The sequence below is a fragment of the Cajanus cajan genome, chromosome 2 (genome assembly GCF_000230855.2).
Source record: "Cajanus cajan strain Asha chromosome 2, NIPB_CcT2T_4, whole genome shotgun sequence".
Classification (NCBI taxonomy): domain Eukaryota; kingdom Viridiplantae; phylum Streptophyta; class Magnoliopsida; order Fabales; family Fabaceae; genus Cajanus; species Cajanus cajan.
Window position 1 is genome coordinate 61,026,632 of NC_138518.1, and position 7,550 is coordinate 61,034,181.

The 7,550-nt window shown below is 30.4% G+C and overlaps 1 long non-coding RNA gene across 1 annotated transcript; it reads right to left on the reverse strand.

Annotated features, from left to right (window-relative positions):
• Positions 1–512: 512 nt before the first annotated feature.
• Positions 513–1,955, reverse strand: LOC145955319 (uncharacterized). The gene is made up of 2 exons (XR_014431943.1): positions 1,517–1,955; positions 513–1,126 (listed from the first exon to the last, which is right to left on the reverse strand). It is a non-coding gene; the product is annotated as an uncharacterized LOC145955319 (long non-coding RNA).
• Between the last annotated feature and the right edge of the window lie 5,595 nt (positions 1,956–7,550).

Genomic DNA, 7,550 nt, shown 5'->3' on the forward strand with positions numbered 1-7,550 from the left:
TATATTTGACAAGTTTATCACAATTATCATAGGTGATAAATTAGACAGAAACAAGAACTTGAGTTATAATTATTAAGTTAAATTTATAGTACTAAATAAATAATTTAATAAGAATTTGAAATTGTTCAACAAGAAATATAAATTTTAGTAAAAATAAACTAAAGTAATAAATTGTAAAGAGTTTGAATTTACAATAAAAACATTCGGTGTTTAATACAAATATTGATTCACTAACTTTTCTAATATAAAAATCTCTTAATTTTTTATTCAATGTTGTAATTATATAATTAATTGTATAGTCCACAATTATATTTAAACCTTAGTTCCTTTATAAGTTTTGTTAAACAATCATGCATTAAGGTTAAAGACAAAAAGTTGACTGATAAGGTTTATTCAATTTTTTGGTAATAAATATTATCAGTGTTTTATTTAGGCTGTAATTTTGAAAAGGATTTTCCAACCTGGATTAAAATTATAAAATCATGTAGATGTTGATCAAGTCACAACAAATATTAAGTATAAGAATAAAAGGATTAACTAAATAAATATTTCATTGAATGAAAAACACAGAGAAAATTACATAGTTTCACTATTAGCACCGTATCACGCACATGACCATACTGATGCATCACACATCCAGTACTGTGTCACACATACGACCGTGCCCAAAGCAATCACATAACTAGTAGCGTATCATGCACACGCCCATGCTGACGCATCTCACGTCCAACACTGTGTCACGTATATGACTATGCCAAAGCTTCACACCACATTTCACAATCCAACTCAATATCACGTACACAACCAACACATTTCCACATAAACCAATAGGTCATACACATATCTTGCAATTCACAGTTGATTTAAATACTAATTTTGCCCGATGATAACTATTCCAGAAACTCACACCTGATGCCCAGACATCTCGCCCAACGCTAAGGCCTAGTCGAGACCCCCTTAAAGCACTACGCCTGGCAAAATTATAATTTCACCCGACGAGTAGCCATTCTGTAATTTCACGTCTGGCAGAATTATATTTTTAACCAACATAAATATCTTCAATTCCACATTCATCCCATGAATGTGTGCCCAACGCAACGAATTAAGCCCGGTGCCAACATGATTTCTAGAATTATGGGACAACCAGAAATACCCAAATTAATCCAAACGAAACACATAATACATTATTTTAGAAATACAATTGGTCAAAACACTTATTTTCACATGAAAACTCAACACACATCATCAATTTCAGCAGAGCATGCATTAATTGGCAAATCCCCAATCCCTAAAGAACCCTAACACATGGATACATTTCAATAATTCGATCTCTCTCCTAGAACCTCAATTCTAATAATTTTTACCAGAAATACAATATAATTTCATCCAGAAAATATTAAAACCATTAAACGTCCAAATAGAAACAATATAGAATTACTAAAAAATCCCAGGGAGCTCTCCTTTTACCCATTCCCTCATTCGACTCTGAATATAAAGATCTCATTTTCTCCTGTACCTAGTTGCGTTAATCAGAATACTCCTGGTGTAGTGAAAGTTGTTCTTGATCTCTTCTTGAGGACTCCTCCTCTCAGAGTTCTTTCTTTTCCTTTCTCTTTCTCATACTCCTTTAAAAAATGCCAAATGAGACTCATGAAGGTTAACCTGATAACCCCTTTCTTTACATTCTCTCGGGCCGGGTCAACCCAACTCATTATACTTCCCGACCCGCTTCTCTTTTTTCTTAAAATAATTTAATAAAATAATAAGAATAAAAAATATTTTTCCTTTAATAATAATAATAACCAAATATTTTTAATGCCAAAAATATAATAAAAATATAATATTAATAATATTATTATTTCTTAAAAAACAGGTGTTACAACTTTATTCTTATAGGAATCGATCCAATGAAAATAAGTTATACTACCTTAGCAAATAAAAAAAATGTCAAATTCTCTATATCAATAACTTCTATTTCTTTGATAACCACATACAAATAATTGAATTCTATTTTTTCTCTTATGATACTTTTTTGGATATTCATATTATATTATTAGTACGAAGTCACCAACTTTGTTCATAACTAAACTTCATTAAAGAACTTGGTTAAGCACATTTAATAGAATCTCTCCTAATCACATTTTTTGCTTGATATTAAACTTATAATTGAATTATATTTTTCCTTGTATGGTATCAACATTTAAAAAATATTTCTTTTAATTAATTGATTACCAATTGTAATTAATGATATTTAAATTAATATATATATATATATATATATATATATAAATGTTAATTCTTGTTTTATTACATATAATATGCATAAAATTTCAATAAAAAATCCCTTGTTCACAAGCTAATATTTTATATAAGTGAAATTGATTTCACGTAAGTTTTAGATTAAAAAATGTCGTTATATTTATTAAATGTAATATGTTTATTCGATATACATTTTTTATATTGATAAAATTATTAAAATTAATTAAAAAAAATTAAGTTTCTTCTTTCCATCCAAATCTCATCATTTCACTTGTTATTTTATTAATTAAGTTATAACTTGTGGCCAATTTAGGCCACCATTACATGAAACCTAATAGGCTACTTCTCATGATCACCACCACCTTCATGCCTCATCTTTATCTTATGGGTTTAAACATTAAACTCGTCTTACTTCGCTTTCAAAATTTTTTTTCCCACATGTAACGATACATACCAATTTTTATTGCATCATATGTAAAAATAATAATATTGTCAATCAATCAAACAAAAGAAATATATTAGGTCATTTTTAGAAATTAAGAAACTTAACTAAACCTTTTAATAATAGAAGAGCCAAACAATTAAATAAAATAAGAAGCTAAAAAAATAATTTAACATATTCAGTATTAATTGTACCAGCAGTCAAACTTCTAAAAAAAATTCTCATAATTTATTGCCCAATAGAATATATATTCTAGATTCATATTTGACTATTTTAGCAATTCTATTGTGCCAAGAATCACACTATCAATTGCTTAAAAAAATTACTCTTGCCACCAAAAAAAATAAATTAAACCATCCATACATAACTTGAGAGAATGAAAACTATACATGGAGTTTCTACTAAGGTTCACAATATTCAAGAGATGAGTCATATATTTTTGGAGGTTGAAGGGCAACAATAATTGTCTTTGTTGCATTTATGGAATTGTTGTACCGCAAGAGATAGACAAGAAATGGAATTATGATGCTCAATGTGTTGAGGCTCTTTATTATTAAAATATTTATATTCCTCCATTGGATGATGCACATTGCTTGGTGGGTTGAGTTGCGAGTCTTGTGACACATATTGTGTTTCTTGCATATTTTGTGCCTGCATCGCAAAATTTGGAGTTGGAAGAACCCCATTTGATTCATAAATGTGCTGAGGGATCCTTGTATCCATGTCTTGTAATGTTATGTCATGGATGCTTTTTCTTTTCTTCGATTCCTTTGATGCACTCAACCGATTGAAAAACTTTTGGGCATGACTAGACACTTGGCTTGCCTTTTTTGTTCCAATATATCTTGCAATATTTTTCCAATCTCCCTTACCATATATCTGAAGTCCGACTAGAAATAACCTATATACAAAATTCAAAACAATAATAAGAACACGAGAAAACATATGTTAGAATATAAATAATAAAAAATTAAATATTGAAAAAATATAATACTAAAAGTTTAATTGTGAGATACCTATGTTCTTCATCACTCCAATGAACATATTTCTTGCGCCGAATTGAAACTGGTGAATTATTTGAATCACTCAATAACTTGATGATATCTAACTCGGCATGAATGACATTTGATGTCTCACCAACAACTAATTTATCCGTATTATCTTGCATTAACATTGGGGAAAACTCATTCACTGGAGGTGAATGATTTACATAATTCCAAAACTCATCCATATCAAACTCAATATTATCAATCAATAATGACTCCTCCGATGGCTTGGAAAGAACTTGAGTGGCAACATTGAAAAACTGTTTTTCAGAGTCATTCAACAATTGATGATTGTCATTGAAAGTTGTGTTGGAGCCACCCTTTTCACCATTGTGATTGTGTTGTTGAGACATTCTTCTTCCTCTTGTTTAATTTGGGACTAGCTTTGAATTCAATCACTTTTCAAGACTTTTTCCTTTTCAAGTTGAATTTTGGTTTCGTTTACAATACTGCTCATTTTTTATATAGAGTAATGAATTAATTTTCTTTTTTGGCGCCTAAACGAAATCTATATTTTACACTTCAATTTAAATTTTCTTTTAGTAGATAATAATCACATGTGAGTTAGTTAGTTAATTATCTATTTTATCTTTGCATTTTAAAAAAAAAATCTGCCCAAACAAAGAGTTAAAAAAAATTCAAAGTCATGAGTTACACTTTCTTTTATGACGCCAAAATGAAATCTATATATTACACTTCTATTTAAATTTTCTTTTAAGAGATAAGAATCACATGTGAGTTGGTGAGTCGATTATGTTTTTTATCTTTGCATTTTTCTTTAAAAAAATTTGTCCAAAGATAAAATTAAAAATTTCATAATCGAGTTTCTTTTATGGCGCCAAAATGAAATTTATATATTACACTTCTATTTAAATTTTCTTTTAACAGATAAGAATCATATACGTATGGATTAGTTAGTTAGTTATCTTTTTTATCTTTGTATTTTTTCTTTAAAAAAATCGGCTCAAACATAGAGTTAAAATTTTTAAAATCGTGAATTAGATTTTCTATTATGCCGCCAAATTGAAAATTATATATTATACTTCAATTTAATTTTTTTTTTAGTATATAACAATCGTTAGTTATATATCTATTTTATCTTTGTATTTTTCTTTAAAAAAAACTGGTCTAAACATTGAGAGAAAAATTTCATCCGAATGTAATGAATTTTGAGACTCTCAAAATATTTTTATCTAAATGTCTTAAAAATATCCGCATAGATGATAACTAATTTATTGACATTTGAATTTTATTTTATCTATTTAATTAAATATATTGAATTTTATGGTGTGCCAGTTTTAAAATTTAATTTTGAGTTTATTAAGTTTAAAAAATCGTATTTGGAAGGAGTAAAAAAATAAAATTAAAAAACATATGAAAAGAGGATATAATTTATTAAATGGTTATCATTAAGTAGAAACTCAAATATGTACTAAGAAATGAAGTTATTAAACTTAGAGTTTGGAGTTACAAAGATTTGAAGTTACTTAACTCGTCGCCTATTTCCTTTGCCTTTGAGTTTGAAGCGACTTCCGACAACGGAATTAAATTTTGAAACACTAGTTGTAAAAATTTGATATATTTAAACTTTTTAAGACAATAGAGAAAGTATGAAGGAAAACTTAGAAAAATAGATAATAATCTCTCTTAAGACTCACTCTCTATATAGTATCAAGAGAATTAGTCTGTTGACAAATAATAAAAAAATACTTTTACCAATGGTAAAAAAACATTTAATATGTCAATAGTAACATTGAAATAATTAGTACTTATATGTCATTATTTCCACAATCCCTCACACAAATAAGTGAAAGAAAGGTAAAACAAATTCTAAGTAAGAAAAGGTTCTTGTGCTTAAGTGTTAATGTCCATAGAATTGAATTAGCACATATTGCAATATTGTAGTGAGACAATACCTTATGTCCAAAAAGTGAATTATTCTTGAATTTAATGGATTTAAGATGTGACTTCCATACCACACACTTTTACCTTTAAGAACATGATAACACAATGTAACCGAAAGAATTACAAGAAAACTAAAAACTAATGTTCTCCTAAGTAAATGAACCAAACAAGTGCTAAACTAGTCCTAACTACTCCTTGATATCACTTGTCTTATAAAAGAAACCTAACATTCAGGATTAGGCCTCATCACCAACATCCTCAACACATACCATGTGGATGATCACTTATAACAATCACAAGAAAATAGTGCAGGAATACAAACAGGTTACCCAAACAAAAACAACACATATAGTCAGATATACCATACACAAATACACATTCAGGAGTTGGTACGCCTATAGCTCTAGACCAAGCAAACCTTACAACGATCATATGGACATTTTTGCACGAATCTTGGTAGAGATCAATCTTGCAGATTCTTTGTCAGATCAGTTGCTGGTTGAAAGAGAAAGTTATGCATTTTATGTTTCTTTAGAATTTGAAAGACTTTTGGTTTTTTGCTCTTCTTGCCAATGTATTGGACATAATTTTGCTTCTTGCAAAGTTCAAAAACCTACAGGTGGTGCTAGCTACAATTTAAAGACTGCACAAAAACTAGTTTCTGATTTACGTAAATATGCAGAAAAGAATGAAACACCAAGAACTGATTCGGGAGTTGCTCCTCCGACTAGTGATCATGTTAATCAAACGGATATAATTCGGCTCTAAATATTAGCAAGGTTTTAGCCTCTACCTCTCATGATGCACCTGCGGTGCAATCTAATCCAGCCAATATTGAAATGATCAAATTTTCTAATATTTTAGATTCAGTGGTAGCTGACTTGGACATACATCTTGTTGCTAATCAAGTTGATATATCAGTTTTACCGATTAAAGTTATTTTAACCTTTGCTCCTTGTAATGATTCTACTGCATAGGTTTTTCCAAACTCTCATGTAATTATTCAATTTCCTTACAACCCGGGAGCTGAAAAAGTTGATGCTGCTATAAATTTTGGATTTGCACAGCTTTTCAAAGCTGGTGGTGGCTCCATTCGTAATCTGGACAGTGCCTTGCTGGATAATGCAGCTGGGAGTGATCCAAAAATTATTTCGGATGTTGGAGTTGAGGAGCGTGCTATTGCTATTTACAGTTCTACATTGCTTGATGAGCAGCCGGTCAATTTGGTGGTCGTTGACTCGGTTAAAGATCTTGCAAACCGAGAGGTTCATTCAGCTGTCATCGCAAAAAACGACCTTAGTTGATGACACCTATTCTGTGTCTGCTGCACAAGCTGTTCCAGAATCTCATGCGGTGATCCAAGCTTCTAGCTGTCAGAAGGGTGCAATTTCTAGTGTTGCACCAGCTGAACGTGATTTTCAGTCTTCTCGGGGACTAGCAAGTGGCAACGATTCTTCTTTAGATGGCATGCCATCTTTGGAAGAGATCTCAAATGATAATAATCAGCACCATCAATCTGATTAGGATCAAGTTTTAGTCTCGCATGTTGCTGTTGACATAGCTCAAGCGCAACCTTATTCCAATGCTATAGCAGAATGTGAAGCTACCGTTTCTGATGTTTCAGCAAACACAAAATCTCATATAAAATGAGATTTCGCAACCATTGCAAATGTTGCTACCGAATCTGAAGATGAATAAGAGGATTTACTGCCTCATGTACCAAAGGATCTTAAGTCTAAGAGTCCAAGTGCGAGTAGCTTTTTGCTGGACCCATGTCTTGATCGAATAGCTGACTTCTATAATGTTCAATAAGAGCTTTCTAGTTTTGCTCCCTCTGTCCAGCAAGAGTTCAAGATCCTTGCAGAGAGTGGATATGTGTGGAAGGAAGTGGATCAACC